This window comes from Mastigoproctus giganteus, chromosome 7 (assembly GCF_048544385.1).
Source record: "Mastigoproctus giganteus isolate SK-2022 chromosome 7, ASM4854438v1, whole genome shotgun sequence".
In the NCBI taxonomy this organism is placed as follows: Eukaryota; Metazoa; Arthropoda; class Arachnida; order Uropygi; family Thelyphonidae; genus Mastigoproctus; species Mastigoproctus giganteus.
The window spans coordinates 6,413,035-6,431,610 of record NC_143581.1 but is presented as its reverse complement, the minus strand read 5'-3'; the positions used below and the strand labels follow the sequence as shown (position 1 = coordinate 6,431,610).

At 37.0% G+C, this 18,576-nt stretch overlaps 1 protein-coding gene across 1 annotated transcript in view; it reads right to left on the bottom strand.

Annotated features, from left to right (window-relative positions):
• The window catches only part of Tep2 (Thioester-containing protein 2), a 198,383-nt gene extending 180,060 nt beyond the window's left edge, over nt 1–18,323 (bottom strand). Inside the window, exon 1 of the mRNA XM_090377515.1 lies at nt 18,210–18,323. The gene's annotated coding sequence lies outside the window, so the exon portion shown is untranslated. The remainder of the gene's footprint in view (nt 1–18,209) is intronic.
• Nucleotides 18,324–18,576: the final 253 nt, after the last annotated feature.

Genomic DNA, 18,576 nt, shown 5'->3' with positions numbered 1-18,576 from the left:
TTTCTATTGGTCCAATTTTAAATGAAATTCGGTAAGGATTGACAAATTATTCTAAAGATTGAAATATGAACTTTCCTGAAAATCCATTCACTGGAAATAACTGTCCGATTTATATTGTTCCTATTTAATGAAATTTAGGAAAGCACCACAAATTAACAGATTGAAATATAAAATTTTATCAAAATCCATCCACTGGGAGTCGACTTAACATGCGGACGAACAAAGAAAATTGATTTCTATTGGTCTGATTTCAACAGAAATTGGAATAGCTGGATAATCTTTTTAAAGTCCAAATGTATACTGTATATTCATTAAAATGTCCACCGGGAGTAGAGTTATTACATGAGGACGGATCGACATGAAGACAAAGTTTATGCATATGCTACCGCGCCTTAAAATGCATCAGAAACTAATAGGTCTGCTAACCTAAATATGCTAAAAGACATATCCAGGTCTGGGTTGTCATATCTCTTAAAACTAAATCCAATCTTAAATGGGATTTAAGATTTAGACTAAAAGACATACTAATCGGACAACTTCGATTAATGCAATGCTTCTGTCCAAGACTGGAAATTGAGATAAAAGCTGAAATGCAAAATTACTTGACATTTCATACTAGTAACATTTTTGGTCACACTGTACAGCCAGTAATCAATTAATGGAAAATTATTCGTAGTTACTTAAACAAATTGTTATATCCTGCCATTGTACCGGCGTTGGCGGGAAATTCTCTGCGCACACTCCGTCATTATGACCCTGAAAACGCCCGATCCATTCATTCACACCCATAATTGGATGGTGCTTCCCTCCCTCCCCTCCTCCTTTCAACTGCGTTAGTCAGCTTTACTCCTGGACAATCTGGTCACGAATTTCGAAGGCCGCAAATGGGAGGGGAGACACCTTTCCGACGCCGCATGATGTTCAGAGGCTTCAGCAAGTGTCGCACTATCGTCTGCTGGGAAAATAAACTCATCGTGAATTATTAGAGGTGCGCACGCATCAATCACCTGTGACGTTGATTATTAAGGATAAGAGGGGAAACTTTTCTTTTAAAAACAGCTCCAAACGCACGAAGAGTATGGGTAAAATTTATCATTGTCTTTTTTAATACAGTAAACTTACAAACCGAACGTTTCTAAGTTTAACTAAAGCTGCATATCGCAATGTAGTTTAAAGCTTGCATCCAAATCACCAGATTCATTTTCTACCTCCAACAAAGCTCGCAATAATTGTAAAGCAGTTATTAATCAGTCCAAAGTAGAGATTTAATAGGCGAAGAATAGAAAACTTGCTTGTCCAAATTGTAGTCAAACCTATTAGCCGGAACTTTTTCCCATCTCTACTCCCTCTTCGGCCTCAGTAGCCGAGTGGTTATGGGCGGAAGTGCAGTAGCACACGCTCTTTGAGTAGACCGGGGCTCAAGCCCCAGCCTGCTAAATACGATCTGCCAACCAGCACTGTACCAGCGTGGCAGATTATGGTCCACTTCCCTCAACATGAATCGTTGGTTAGGCTTCCATCCTGCAGTAGGTTGATAATGGCTGCAGTTCCCCCCCCCGCAATGGTGTTTTTCCTTCTGCTTGGAAATTTGTTTATATCCAGCCAATTCCTAAAAAAAGGTGACAGATTCCTCCCGTCCAATTATCGTCCCATTGCACTTCAACTCTTTCTAAAGTAATGGAGAAATCCATTAATCGCCAAATCCTAATCTGCCTAGAAACCATCCATCTGATCAATGATCGCCAATACGTCCAGTGTCGATCTACTGGTAATATACTGGCTTCGGTTACCAATCTATGGACAAATTCAATAGAAAAGTATGGCGAAACTCAGTTGCTCTTGACATGTCAAAGGCTTTTGATCATTTTTGGCATGGTCTTCTAAATAAGCTTCCGTCTTATGGTGTGCCAACTGTTTTTTGTAAATTGAGTATCCAGTTTTCTCTCTGCCCGTTTACAGTGGCTGATTATAGACGGCTGTCTTTTTAGTTCTCCACTAATGCTATGTTCCCCAAGGTTCTGTTTTTTCTCTCACTCTTATATTAATGACCTTCCATTGACCAGAAATCCTATCTACAGGTTTACTGATAATAGCACACTGCATTCATTCCCTTCCAGTTTAAGAAACTGAAAATTTTATCTCTTCTATCAATTCCTTAAATTGTTGATCTCTAGGTTCTCCAGCGGTACAAAGACAACTTAGTTGATTTCAATCCTTCTAAAACTCAGTCCTGTCATGTCTCGCAAAATGGATTCTTCTGTACCTCTGCTTATTTTTCACAACACTCAGAAGTCTAGACAAGATCACATCTCTATTAGGGATTACTGACTTCTATTCTCTCTTGACATAAGCACATCACAAATTGCTTCCTCTGCATCTAAATAAAAAAAAAAAAATTAAATGTAGTTTCTAAGTCTCGGCGTTACTTTTCTTCTAAACAGCTGTTCACTCCGTACAAATGGCAAATCTGCTCTACCATGGAATCTTGTTCCCTCATCTGGGACGGTGTCTTCAAAACCTCTTCCAGGTTTTTGGATTCCATTCAATAAAGGGCAGTTAAGCTAATTAATGACATTAACAGTCTCACTATCTAATAGACGTTTTGTTTCTGTCGCGTGCCTTTTCTATAGATACCTCCATGGGCATTGTTCTGAATTGGCTTTATAATTCCTGCTGCCTCTTCCAAAGCAGTCCGAACACATGCTACAACCTGTTGGCATCCTTTTACTTTCCAACTTCAAACTCACAGAACCAACTTTTCTTCTTCCTCATTTATTCCTTCAGCTTCCGTTTTCGGGAAACCTCCCTTCATATGTATTTCAAGCTACAGAAATTCAAGTCTAATGTCAACAAGTATCCTATCCTTCATCTTCAAATCCACGCACGGTACTAAGTAATATTCTAAAAAAAAAAAAACCCCGAGTTGCCTAGACATAAAACCAATGAGTAGTATTAAGTCGTGCTACATCAGCTCATACAATTTGTATGAGATGCGTCTTGCTGACGTTTCTAGATACAGTTCGTAAGTGATTTTACCAATATTCATGAAAGTAGAAAACTGGCACATGCGCTGTTTCTACATTTGATCAGCTTTTCCCAGAACAGAATGGAATGGAATTCTCCGATATTTATGTTCAGCTTTGTGTGCTTATAATTCGGGATACACCGTGGTAAAGACTGGATATTTCCTTTAGGTTAAAATGACGATGTGGACAAAAGATAAAACATTGCTTTTAATAGAGCTAATTAGAGAAAGTAATGTTTGGGACATTCAAAGTAAAGAATACAAGGATTCTAATAGAAGCAAAGATTTTAAGAAATTGCCAGTAGCCTTAAATGCACATCAAAGGAAATTGATGTGTCAGTTTAATAGGGAAGTGGCAAAAATAATGCTCGACTCGGATCTGGTTGTGACGCAGCTGATGTATATACATCTACGTGGTAAGCATTTAACAGTTTGAAATTTCTGAAGGAACAATATCGTCTCTATTGAAACAGGAGTATGGATCAGCCAGTGATGCAAGTACAAATTTTCTATTTAAAAACATCAAATTTTGTTTTGATCGGAAGCTCACGACAGACCAAGAAACATTTTCCATGAAAACCTAAAAATGTTACGCATTTTACATCTGGATTTGTGTATCAGAACTTGAGACATTAGCTCTTACAAACTGTATCATTGCTCCCTATGTGGACACATCCAGATACATTTGTATATGGCGATATTCGTATCAGAACTCGTGCATGCGCAGTTTAAAACAAAACCTGACTAATTCGATCCCTATAATTATTTACTTATGCAAAATCTTTCTTAAACGAGAATTTAAATTAAAAAAGAATATTTACCCCATGAAATAAAGAATGGTATGCTTATTTTCCATATTCTTTATGTTGAAACCATTCTGTTCTCAGATTTGAAAAAGGTAAAATATGGCAGCCCTATATTCTTAGCTCTGGTTGAACCATATCCAAACACAAAACAGGTTCATGCCACATAACCACCACTAATCTTAATTGATGCAATATAATCTGGATTTGCTTATATTGCACTGAATAAATTTTCAATTTTAGATCTATGGAGAGTGAACAACGTCCCGAAGATGCTGGTGACTGAAGAGATTCAACCCCAACTTATGAAAATGATAGTGAGCATTCATCTGAATCGAGGACGATCAGGACAACCCCCATAACTGAACTGATGCAAACTTCCCGAAGTGCATTTCACGATAATCGCAGAAAGCGTCCAAAACAAGATTTGGCGAAAATATTAAAAGACCAGCAACAAGAGATGTTCAGTGTATACGAAGAACACATTGCAAATGAATTGCATTCTTTAAAAAATATAAAATATGGCTTAATATTAGCTGAAAACAAAAAATTAATACTGCCCTCTGAAGCAGAAATCAGTTGAATCAAATTGGACAGTCAGTTTTTCAAATCCACCAACTCCTAATGCACAACATTAAATGTAATATCTTCTAATATAATTTAGAAATATCTTTTACCACCTTTTCTCGTTCCCAATTGCTACATAACGTTAATCAATTTGAATGCAGGATTTATACAATGAGTTTTACTCAAGTTTGTGTCCCGCATCCCAGATTCGTCAGAAAATTTTCACAGAGAGGAAGGACCCGACCTTCGTTTTTGGATCATAATCTTATGATCCAAAAACGAAGGTCGGGTCCTCTCTGTGGAACTTTTCTGACTGCAATTAGTGTTCTGTAATACCGAAAAAAAAAAGCAAAACAACTTCGACCAAATGTAAAGATCAATGCTTATTGTATTTTTTATTCAGGCCATTGTTTATTATGAATTTGTCTACACTACAGAAATTTCTAAATCTTCAATGGAGGCTTTAGTTAGCCAATATCGGGCAGAGAAGTAGCCCCCACCCTGTCCAGACATCCGGGTTATTTTAGATAATTAAGTTCCCAGAGTGACTATAGGAATTGAGTTTAAACTGGGTTTCAACCCTTTCATTTCTAATTAAGTATACCCCTCCAGCTGCAATACTTAAATATCCATCAACTTTTAGAAGATGGTATGTTCCCGCTTTAAAAACGTATGCTGATAATATCTAAGAAAATGAAGGCCCCCATCAAGAAATGCACCCTCTCAATTTAGTACTAATTATCCATTTAATATTTTGCTTTTCACCCATGCGGTACTTCATTACCGATTGAAGTTAAAATACCGATTAAATACACTCACCCAATCAAAAATAATTCACTGGGAAAACCTATTGCACTGGGAACAAAGCAAAAATACATTAAAAATAAACAATTTAATAGTAATGACTTGTAATTAGTACAGGTTAGCTCCTCTAGTTCCCCACAAATTGTAATATTTTTTCCTTTACCAAGGATACAGCGATGTGAGCGCAAATGATTTAAGTATGAACTTAAATCATTTGCTACTATGGACTAAGATTCATTCCTGTGCACTGATTCATTCTTAGCTGGAAATACCAATGAACCTCATTGAGATGGCAAAGTTTGCTCTGTCAGCATAAGACCATTACATTTTTTTTAAGTATTTTCAATGCTGCTTCCCACAAAAGATAGTTCTGTCTATGTAATTTATATATAATTATTTTTACACTAACATTAAAATTAAATTCAGTGTGTTAATCAAATAATTTCTTAATTTTGATTCAATAATTATTTAAATTCTGCCCCATTAAATACAGAATAGTATGTTTATTTTCCATATTCTTTATGTTTAAACCATTGTTCTCAGATTTGAAGGGTAAAATATGGCAGCCCTGGTTGAACCACATCCAAACACAAAACAGGTTTATGCCACATAACCATCACCAAACATTATTGATGCAATACAATCCTAAGTTCTTTATGCATAGACAACAGGATCACATGTATCCATCTGATGTATGGACTGTGTGGTGGGATTCACCACTTCATTTCATTCTGCAGTTGCTGTAATGCAATGGCATGCATTAATAGATAACAGCTTTGATTCATAAGTATGCAAGCACTTATCGCAGTTCTGTCAACTGTCCATAAGTCAGCTCATTAAGGATGTCTTTGCAGTTTCCTCTTCATTTCAACTGTCAACCTGCTCTGAGAATCATTACTGGAGGTCTACCATTAATTCATCCAAAGCCAAGTAGATAACCATCATGAATAGTGGTCTACCTACCTGGCTTGGGATGAATGGCTACATTACCTTCTCTGGCATGCATTTCTACCAGTTGGTTATGGATGTTCCACACCAGTTGTGAAGGGATACAGCTTTTCTCAATCGATTTATTCCATTCCTGTCAGAATGTAGATACCTTTTAAATGGTACTGTATTTCCATTTAACTTTCATGCAAGATAATTAACGATTACTTTCCTGGATTGAGGTATTCCAATAAACGTTGGAGGATAGTGTGTAGGTGATCTGAGATGGGGGGGGGGGTATTAATTGTGATTTTTGCTTAAGTAGAAATACTTTTTGAACAATTATAATGCTGCAGCCAATGCTTATATCTTCCCTACCGAAGAAACAAAGTAGTTTACTTCATTGATGGATTTAAATTTCATGAATCGAAGTAAATTTTGAAGTGTTCGTCTTACTGGTGAGTAGGGAGGCACCGTGAAGACTCGTTACACCATCTTGTAGGTATATCTCCTCACTGGATTGTTCAAATCTTTACAGTGCCAGCCTATCCACCTAACTAATGATATCTCAAACAGGATCAAATTTATGGCATACTGTTTTGAGATTTTAGGTAAACATCATAATTTATTTATTTTAGGTAAACATCATAGTACAAGGATTTGCAAGACTTATTTAATCACTAATAAAGTGACAAAAGTGTTCCAAATGAAGCCCCCCACCCGATCCATTTCGAAAATGACTCACTTTGGATGCATCCATTTTGAACCCAGCGTGATAGGTCCTAGATATCTATCTTAATATACTGTATTAACGTATTTTTTACTGCTGTATCCTTAACTTTACAAGGTTTCTAGAAATTTGGTTGTGAATATTCCAGCATTAACTTTAATGTTGTATTTTCCCCACCCTCAACTAAAAATACACTTTTATACAAAATTGCAAGCATTCTTGGAAAAACACTAATGAACATGTACAGCATTTACGTGCGTCACCCCGTCCTAGCGTTCTTCACGCAATTAATCCGATTAGCGACGGTCCCCCAATAAGTACCGATCTTCGTGACGGGAATAAATAACCGTAGAAGGATACATCACCATTCAAGCGATGAAACCCATACTGGAACGCACGCAGTAGTCGTCAAAGGCACCACAGGTTGTCATGGAAGCTAGCAGCCATAAATGGAGTCAGTGGATATTCAAAGGGTGGGTGTGGATGAGGTCAACGGAGACAGCTTTGGATAAATGCCAAACCACACAGAAAAAATATGCTAATCACACGTTGCATTCCGATGGTAAAGGTTCCAATAAAGAGCGGAAGTGTCGAACAATAGTCTTAATGCAGCGAGAAAATTGTAGTCGGGATTAACTTGCATTGAGGATTGATTGGTATATGGAAACAAGATCTGCTTGTGGTAAAGAATTTCCTGAATAGGGCCACCTGTCTTCTACACGTACAACAGGGCAAAGCCAAATTTCGGAGAGGGTAAGACCATGTATAATTAGAATGTAGAGTTAAATCTGAAGCATCAAATGAACACGTGAGCCATTCTTCGGTGTTTGTAGCTGCTAGGTACGGTTATACTTGGCTCACACTACATTAAATTTAACGCAAGGGCATTTACATTAATGTTTTAAAATTCGAAAGCGTTCATATATTTAGGTAGCTTTTTTTCGTAGGTCCTAAATATTTCGTAAGAGCTAGGCACAGTACTTAATGGAAAGTACGACCCTGTACAATGCCCAGTTAAGTGCGCATTATTTTTAATCATTTATAGAAGTCAAATTTATAAGATGTATTATAGCTTTTCCAAATGCAAAATAGAATCACGGCTAATTTTAACGGAAGTCCAAAAACTCAATGTCGTCAAAGAAATGTATACATATGAGGATTAAGAATTGCTGGACTTGGTAAAAAATCGTATCATCTTTCAAGGCATTTGTATAACCTGAGAATTCTAAGGAGACATTCATAATTTCTATTAAAGGGGAGAAGGGAAAAAACCGCTGCAGAATGACAATCATTGATTTCGCAGTACAAGAAATCTCATTTGGAAAACAAATGCTGTAAATACTTGAAATTTCTGATTAAGTTACCATAATATTCGAAAGAACCAACGAAATATGAATGGTCATCAAATTATCGATTAAAAATGCAATGCGTCATGCACACTCAACGTTACCAGAATCATCTACGAAAGCGGTAGCATGACGCAATTGGAAAACCCGGATCCGTGTTTATCCCAATCTGTAACAGACACTTGTCCATAAGGAAACTTGAATTCCCATACATAAAACACACCGAACTTTGTCTTAGCAGGTGTACCTCTGACACGGCTGGTGAAATGGGGTACGGTGCACGTGGAAAAGGTGAATAACCCTTATGGCATGTAGGTTATAGCCTGGTTCACGTGAATTAGTGGAGTACGTTCGAGTGCTTTCACTGAGACGTTTAGTTATTTTTACTTTTATACGTCATTAAATGATTCTTCGTAACATCGTTCGACCTGGAAGTTGTGCGCATCTTTCACTGGGAACCAATCGCACAGGGATCCATAAAACTAAGAACTTGTTAAAGTTGTTTCATCATCCGCAATTCTTACATAAAACAATATCATCCAAAAGATGGTTTCGTTTTATCCAACGAACCATATCTCTGGACAAATGAAAACCAAAGTTAAAAAAATTCTTGGTCCAAATTTACCAAGAGTTTTTCTTTAAGATAAAGATTGCAAAACAAAGAAATTACCCTTCTTCACTTCCTTGTCTTGAAGTGGAAAGGAGGAAAATAAATGCGATATTCATTGAGAAAATGGATATAATTTAATCTTCAGGATAAAAAAAAACTCAAATACAACAGCATGCTTCTAATAAGCTATTGGAGGGGGCAACCTAATGCAGCAATATTCAAGTGAGTTTCCGCACTGATGGCTGATACGTTGTCAGGGCCATGCCTAAATAATTACAGCACCCTGAACAAACAGCTCATAATGGGTCCCCTACAACTTTTATTTTAAGTTTTGCGATGCTAGCAGAAATGCATTAGGGACCAGTGCTCCAACCACCCATGCCTTGGCACAGCTCTGCACTTCATATGCTATCGGATTCTAGGTGTAAATTTTCGACCGTTAAGGAGAACAATGGAGAGGAAAAGCTTGGGCCATTCCACACCAAGCAAAGAACCTCTTTTTGCATGTTTTACTGCTACTCCTACACGTAAAATCTGATTGATTTAAAAACAAAATGTGCCATTAATTACCACGTCAGTCGCCTGTTCAGCATGAATGCACACAAACTAAATAAGGGGCCTATTTTTAATGAAATGGGTACAATCCGTTGTCATTTCTCACGAATCTGACACAGTAGCCAGAAGGAGAACAGGGTCGAAATACACTTTAAGTGGTTCGGGGCCCAAAAAACGTATTTTAATCTAGTTCGTGTCAAACCATGCATGACCACCTTGTGTCGCACGTGTAATACGATATGTGACAGATCGTTTGATATTCTAGAAACCACTTGGCATAAGGTCAAGCAACAATCTTGTATTCTACCAACATACGACTGCATTAATACAGTAAATGATTGATCAGAATAAATTTCCCATCTTGTTGCAATTGAGTTTATTTGTGGTGCAGTATCTAAGCTCGTTATGAAAGTTGTGTGGGCTCCTTGCTATATGAAAAAACAAGTTTTATTTTCTACTACAGTACTGAACTAATGTCATAACAGAAAATTTCTAATACTGTAGAAACATTGGATTGCTTATTTGTGCAATATTGAGGCAACTCGTTAACCCATCATACCTCACTTTTAGAGCGTGACGGATTTAGTCCATAAAAGTTTATAAATACGTACGTAGTGCCATTTTCGAGTTTCATATTTTTGCAAAGATTGTTGCAGGGAGTGGACAACACTAAGAGCCGCCCAAGCTAATCTTCTGGCTTGACAGTCACGCCTTACAACTGGGTACGTAAATTTTATTAAAGAAAACAAGTTGGACACCACGTTGTTATTGATAACTATCCCAGCGTACCACCGGATAATATTTGAAGTACCGAAGTACAAACATTCACATACGGTTTTAGTAATAATGTATCAGATTGACGTACACAAATCTTTTCAGATAAGTCATCCATGGTTCATCATGGATGACTATGAGTCATCCATATTAAGAATAGCAGCTTCTTGTGAACTACATTTAACATGCTCCGTAATGAATAAATTAAGGTAATATAAATATATCATCTTAATCGTAAAATGAAAAGAAAATACCATTAATAAAAAAAATAAATAAGATATACAAAATGTTGCAGTCGAATTTTCATGATCATTTTCCTACGAGGGGTTACAATCATGTTCCCAGACTGGTGCGGTCATGTTGGATGAGTTTGAAAATAAACGGAAAAGGCAAGTTGTAGTTCTAACTTCATCCAACAGATGGTGGTATAGAGATTGTCCAGATTCTTTATTAGCGTTAACATTCCGTGTCACGATTTTGCAATGGAGAACGAAAGAATATCAAGTTTTGCTTTAAATTGGGAAAATCTGCAACAGAAACGTAAAAACTGCTTATGTTGATGAAATGTTAAGCCATATCAGTGTTTGATTAATATAAGCAGTTCAAAGACGGATGTGGATGTTGGCAATGACCCAAAAAGTGGGCGTCCATCAACTTCAAGAAATGAGTTGCAAAAGCTCGTGAAGTTGTGGCAAGAGATCCTCGTTTGACTTTCAGAATGATGGCTCATGAGTTGGATATGAATAAGGAGTTGATTCAAATTCATGAAGAATTAGACAAAAGGCCTGCGCAAAATGTGCTTCACAACCTCACGGATGAATAAAAGCAAAGTGTCATCATGTGAAAACAATCTAGATTTGTCACTACATCCTAATTTCCTCGACTATTGTTACTGAATGAGTGTTGAGTTTTCAGTACGACCTAGAGACGAAGTGTCAAGGCATGCAGTGGACTTCAAAATCATCACCAATGCCCAAAAAGTTCTATAGAAGTCCAAGATCAAAACTATGCTGATCAAGTTTTTCGACAGACAAGGTGGTTCACAAGGAATTGTAACTGGAGGGGAGAGGTGATTCAGAGAATGTATGTACGGGTGCTTCAAGACTATTGAAGCACATTTCCCGGGTGAGGCCGCAATTTCGAGAAAATGACAGTTGTACGACAATGCCCCCGCCAATTCCTCACTCGTTGTGAAGACATTTTTGACGAAACATGGTACTGAACAAATCAACCATCAGCCCTAGCACGAGAAGACTTTTTTCCTCTTTTCCAAGGCAAAAACTGCTCTCAAAGGAAAGATTTCGGGTCGAGGACATAAAATGTAACCTTCGCCGACTCTTTCAGAACGATGTACAAAGTGCATTCAATCAGCTCTTATTTTGAATAAAAATAAAACCATTTTTATAAAAAAAAACTCACTTTGTGTTCTTTTTATGGCACACCAGTCTGGGAACTTAACTGCCACACACAATCGTACACGATCTTCATTAATGGCTATTTAAACAAGAGGTATGCAGTGTTCGAATGCAGAATTGTTTCTGCTAATTGTCATTTTACTAAGGCAATAAACAGCTCTTCAAAGAGCTGCTAAACTACATCAACAAAATTCTAAGTAACAAATTAAACTGCAGAGTTCGAAGTTAATTTTCACTTGAAAGTGTAGGAGTGGGAGGAGAGGATCTATAAGTGATTCAAGACGAAAAACATTTGGATATTACGATTCAAACTGACGAAGTTTTCCATGCAATATAAATGGGTGGCTAGGAAGGCGCGGGATGTCCCGTCCATAATTTATAGACCCTTTGCAAGTAGGGTGAACGATGTCCTTATCCCTCTGTACACGAGAACTAAACAGCATTTGGAATACAGTACATACATAAAAAAAACGCGGAACTTCTAGAGAGGATCCATAGGAGGGCGACCAGAATAGTGAGAACAAATCGATGCCCATAAGAAAAATGGCTTAAGGTGTGGTCTTCAAAGTTTAGTAACTAGACAGCCAAGGAGAGATCGTACTGAAGAGATGTATGAAGAAGTTGAATAAGATGAATCAGGCGTTCTGCTCCCCCTCGTAGGTGAGACATAAAAATCAAGAAATAACAGAAGACAGGATCTGATGGAGTTCACCTATCGGCGACTGGCTGTCAAATATTGGAATAATAACGTGCCTCCTAATATGGGAATAATATGAATATTGTTTTGTTTTTATTTTGGTTAATGTACAAAAAGTCCACTTGATAATTTGGTCTTACCTACACTAATTTAACAAAAGACAATTCTAATGCGGAAAGCCATCTTGCATTCTCTCACTGGATGTTTAAAGAACTAAAAAACAAATTTAGTTGCCATCTAAGTTGATGCTAACCGAAAAAAAAAAAAACTGGAGTGACATTACCCCTCTTCATTTACACTACAGTTCTTCGCCACAACAATTAACACAGATAGACCTTCTGCTGAGGCACTACTGCGCAAGGACACAGAACTACTGGTCTGGTTACAACAGATTACCAGGAGAAAAACTGCAGAGTAAAATTCACACCCTGGCATCTTATTGGTCTAATCGGTAGTTAATTTAGGAGTTTATCAAAAGACAGTTTTCGATTAATTTAATTAAAATTATATTTCCTATCTGTACAACCCCTAAAATGAAGGGGTGGTATCCATCGTATATTAAAGACTTAAAGTACTATGTCTGGCAAAGTCTCTTGCATACAAATGATTAGTAATACAAATCAAAGGTTAACAAAACACAAATACCATCTACACTAGTATATAAATCATTTGGGTGAGTGAATGGGATCTATCCAGTTATGTTAAAGGAGGCAGCAAAATGGGTAAGCAAACTTTTAGCCATGATTACGAGACCATCCCTGGATTCAGGGAAGATCTTATGAACTAGACATTTGCAAATGTATCTCCAATCACAAAAGGAGATATTAGTAATTATAAACATACAGGACCATCTAGATAAGATGGCAGTAATAATTCGGATAGCATGGGTTTGTTAAGGGGAAGTCTTGTCTGAACAATTTGAATAGATACTATGATGTGGTCACCAGTAGCATAGCCAGGATTTTTTTTGTCAGCAAGGAATAATATATTGATCATCAGCCTGATCGTGAAGCCTTAAACACCTCGAGGTGTTCAAGGCTTTAAGATCAATGCTGATGGAATACTTATTCTTGCTCGGGTTACACACACACACAGGACTAAATTCAAATTGAGGGATGGCTGCAGGTAGAATGTTCATAGTTTCCTTCAGCCAAAGGGTGGTTATTTGTTGGAACGAACTCCCATCTGGTATTAAATAGATTAAAGGTGGGTAGTTTGAATAAATTCTAGGAAGAGTTAGAGGTCAGGTGAAAATGTTAGCTTTTTTTTTGGCCAATTCTGTATAAGCTTGCTTTCTTGCACCATTTGCCAATACTAATAACAATCTCATTACAGACTAGTGCCAGATTTCCACTCCCCAGAAAGCTTTAACAAGGACATTCTTGATTGAGAACAATGAAAAGCTAATTTAACGTAAAGAACGTTATACAATTAGAAGGTTCAATGGGCACAGTATTCAGAACTATATGAACAGAATCAGATGAGAAAAAGGATCGCAGTTTTAGTAGTGTGATGAAAATTAAAATATCGGTTAAATTTTAAAAAATAAACTTAGTCTTGGACTGAAGAAAGGCGAAAGGATGGAACATAACCCGTTCCCAACATGCGTCACTCTGCAAGTTGACCATTCCTGATTTAGATGTTTATAGATCAACTGAAAAAAATCATTCCGCGAATTTACATTTACAAAAACGGTGCCGATATCTTAAATTCAACAAAAATGCGAAAAATAAGTCAATAGAACTAAATATTTACAAACTTTGAAATACATTTCGTGCGAGCCCAATGACAGTAAGACATCAAGGTAAGAGACTAGAACATCCTCATATGAAGAATAAAAAAAGTGCAGATTTCTATGATCAAGGCATTAAACAACTGATCCATAGATGGGGGGAAATGTGTTACTATACATGGAGAGTACATCTCAAGGGATTAAAGTTGCTGTGAAGTTTCACCTTTCCAGCGCTATTATTTCTAGGTAAGGGCATTAAAATTGATTCCCCACAAACCCTTGTCCTGGACTTATCTGCTCCTCTTTCATTAGTACCAAAGCAACTACGGATATGAGGCGTCGGTGTATTAATGGTTAATTTGTCTAATAAAAAACAGGGGCTTTTGCGTTGGGGTACCAACCCAAAAAATGTTAAGATCAATGTGAACTCTTCTCATAAATTGAGATTCTAGTCAGTTGAAAAACTGTCTTCTCAACCAATGAATCTGAATAGCTTTCTTTAAGTAAATAACCCCGGGGTTAAGTAATCCCGGTGGCTCACATCTGGTGAGTATGGGCTTGGCACACCCAGGGTCCTGAGCTGGATAGCATCATTCTTCTTTCTTGGTGATTCCCTTCTACTTCTGACTTGTTTTCTCTCTTGGGGTAATTCAGAATTTTTTTTTCCTTCTTTTGGCGCAGTATAAGCCTCAGGCTTCCTTGCACCATATGGCTAACAATAATAAAGACCACATGCATCTTAAATTTATGAGCTCAGCTCATGGATTTTTGCTCTCAATTGGAAAACCCCTGGCTTAGTGCAGTGCCTTGAAGTTGTAAAGTCGGGGTAGCTGCGTGTACAATTGCACCCTACAATAAAGATAATACAGTATTTATTTATGAAAGTTTAAGTTATCGGAAAACTAGGTATCCATAGTTTTATATAAAAATTCGAGATTAATTCTCAATGACCTCACGGTCATTGTTCGCCCTCCCCTCCAGTCTTGATCCGTCCTTGTAGGCTGGGGGAAGGAAATTTGCTATCACTGGATTCAACAATTGTTCAGTATGTAGATCTTATGACCAGTAATCACGTGACAAGTGGGATCAAGGTCTGAGGTGAAGAAAGACTAATATGGAAAATTAGTTTTTAGAGGGGACGGGAACTGTAGGCCTGAACAGTAGATAAACTGTTGGTTAGGCAAATAAATTACGTACTATTTATACCCAAAACTGCACAAATGTATAGATTACGTCACTTCCTTATAATCGATATATTTGAGCAATTTCGATTATATATTATATGCCCCATTTCATATTATACATGAACCCAGTTATATATTTCGATAATATCGATTATTTCCCGATAATCCGTATTATCGATTATAAGGAAATAAGTTATGTTCTAGTAAGTAATGTTTAGTCAATGTTCTATCAGATTTTAAAATCTTTTAGGTCACAAATACCACCAGACAGAATTAAGTTCATAAAATATTTTTTAACCGCTCAAGTTAAAAAGGCATAAAATGGAACAAGGAAGAGGAAAACAAGACCTACATATTTTCCGTAGGTCGGTTTAAGTTTTGAAACCCGTTTGGAGGTGTAATTACTTTTGCTGGTTGCAAAATATCAAGACACCTCCGCGTAACTTCTAATTTGGCAATGAAAACTTCACTGTTAAATAAAGCAAACATGCTGAAATAATTCATTGACCCAGAAGTTAGTACACGTCTTCGGCTAGCTTCTAAGCGATGTGTCTACTGAGTGGGGGGCAGGGGAGGGGGGGATTACAAAATTGAATCAAAGCAGGCAAAAACTGTCAAGTAGCAGGAAAATATTTTCTGCCATTCATTCATTCTCCATACGACCTGAGGTATCTTGGTGGTTCAGGGTCGTGTTAACACGGAAGTCTGAAAGTAACCAAATCCAGGCGACTGCTCTCAGGGGTGGGGAAAGGAATTTGGTATTTACTGGAAACACTTTTCAGGCATGGGGATATGGCAATTTCGTGTTTGCATCCTGCCTAAATGGCCCTGTAATGGTATGTGTGACTTGGTATAAAACACTTATGGCTTCCACAATTTAGAGAGGACAAAAATTCCCTGTTCATCGCCACACGAAAGCAGCTTAAGTCATTGGTCCAACCAAATAACAAAATGGAGAGGGGGGAGACAACACTGAAGAAGCATGCTTTCTTAAATTATGGTTTCCCATAATTTAGGCAGTAGAATTAGGAAACTTTTCAGCCAACCCAATCACCAGATGTTTTTCGGTGTAAGAACAGTACTGTATAATTTCTCCCCTCCCCTTCAGACGAGCTGCTAATAAGCAGAAACATCCCAGATTGGTATGTGCGGCATGCTGGGTTAGAGCGTCCCTTAAGGGAGTTACTAACCTAATTGCTTTTGCAACAGAATGTACTGTTCTTATCTAAAAGGGATTTCTTGCTTTCTTACCCCATTACGGAAAAGTAGTTGGAACTATGAATTTGTCTAAAATGGAACATAATATTTTATGTTCCATTTTAAAATGTCTATTCTAAAACAATTATAAAAAAAATTAGTTATGGTATGTTCAAATTAAGCAATTTTAACATGTGCAAATTAAACTGATATTCATAAAAAAATCTCTGAATGTACATTTTTTATTATTATTCCAATAAATATTTTGGTCTATCTGGACCAGATTATTCAGTCTTTTTTTATTATTATTCAAACTTATCTTGAGCACGTGTAGAAAAATTCTGAAACGCGTACAAATTTCTTACAAGAAGCAATTTCTCAAAAGAAAAAAAAAAAAAAATAGACTAAAATAAACCTAAGCCCTATGCAAAACCAAGTTTAACAAGCTAGAGGAATATTTCCCAAGTTGAAAAAAATGTAACAGAATATGAATTCACCTTGAAATTCCAATCCCTCCCCACAATAACTGCGGCAAATGCACTTTCTGCGTACAGTTCCTTGTCCCGAATGTGTAAAGACTTTTCATTCATGAAAATAACGTAATACAAATCGCAAATCCCCGGCTGAATCAATCATACCCCCCCCCCCCAACTATTCAAGGTCGGTAAGATACAGGAGACAATGATGTTGATGCCAGAGACGAAACTCGAACCCTCGGAAGAATTGCCAAAATGAATGGTCCCCCCCCCCAAATTTCATTGACTTTTGTTTCTGGGTTCGAATCCCGTCAATTGCACGAGAATCCCTTTCCACTATGGCTGGATTGGTCTCAAGGCAAGGATAGCAAATAATCCAGGTTTTTACCAGACGCAAACAATGATGTTGCTGTCAGACACGTAACTTGAAACACTTGGAAGAATAGCCAGAATGAATGAATGGTCCCCCCCCCCTCCAAAAAATTCATCGACTTTTCTTCCTGGGTTCGAATCCCATCAATTGCACGAGAATCCCCTCCCCATTGTGGCTGGATTGGCCTCAGGCAAAGAATCCAGGTTTCTACCATAAGCAAACCAACTGGATTTATGGACAATAGTACAGATGGGCGGACCAACCCTAATAAAATATATTTATCTCATTCATTCTAGCAGATCTACAAAAACATCTTTATTTTCTTAAAGTTCCAAATAACACCTGCTGCAGGCATACATGCATTCAAGTTTTAAGTTTCAGTTAACTTGTCTTAAAACCTAGACTGTGTTCATCATTGTAATAACCAGAAGTAGTCCAAATCTAAAAGGGTGTAGGACGGAAGGGATGAAATCGCCCCTAAGGTATGTTTAATACACATAAAAGAATTTGCCCATCAGAAGAGGAACTACGTGCTTCTCCCCCCCCCCCTTCGGATTTAAAAATTCCTTCGCCGAATATGATCTCAGATTTAATCCTGCTAACAATAATAAAATAATGTATATTTTAAAATTTCCAAGTTTTAAAGTTACCCACAAAACAAAAAGGGAATGAACACACAAAGGTGAATGCGTCTTTACGAGGCAGGTGCGTTACTATATTAAAGTTTATACTAATTTTAATCAATAAAGATCAGAGTAAATTATTCTGACAAAGTTGTTAAATGATATCTAAATAACTATCATAAAATTAAAAAATATCAAATCAAAATTTAAAAAAAAAAAAAAAAAATACAGCCTCTACAACAAACTAAACAAATAATTAAAGCTACATTGAAGAAATCCAGCGTTGAGTATTAAAAATCAAATTTCTTTAAAATCTGAATTACGTATATTTTCGTCCTTACAGTGCTCGAATACTGTATGAAATAACTTACCTCAGATATCCAGTACACAGGTTTTATTGTCCCTTAAAAAATAAACGTTGTCCACCGCCGAATCCAAACCGGTATTCCCCACTCGCACACAGGCAACTTTCGTTTCACAAAGATGACAAGAGACTAACCCGGTTAAACACTCGCTCAAACTCACTGAATGAGAGGTGCTACAGCAGCGCCCCCACCAAGTTTAGAGCGTGCATTTGGGAAATGATTTATTCAGGGCAAAAGTTGGCAATTTCAAATTGGTCTGTTCAAATTTTAAAAGTTAAATTAACGTTTCGCGATGTAGTTCATTAAATTAAACGGACAAATTTAAACCGAATAATAATAATAATTTGAAATTATTAATTATAGCTATTTATAA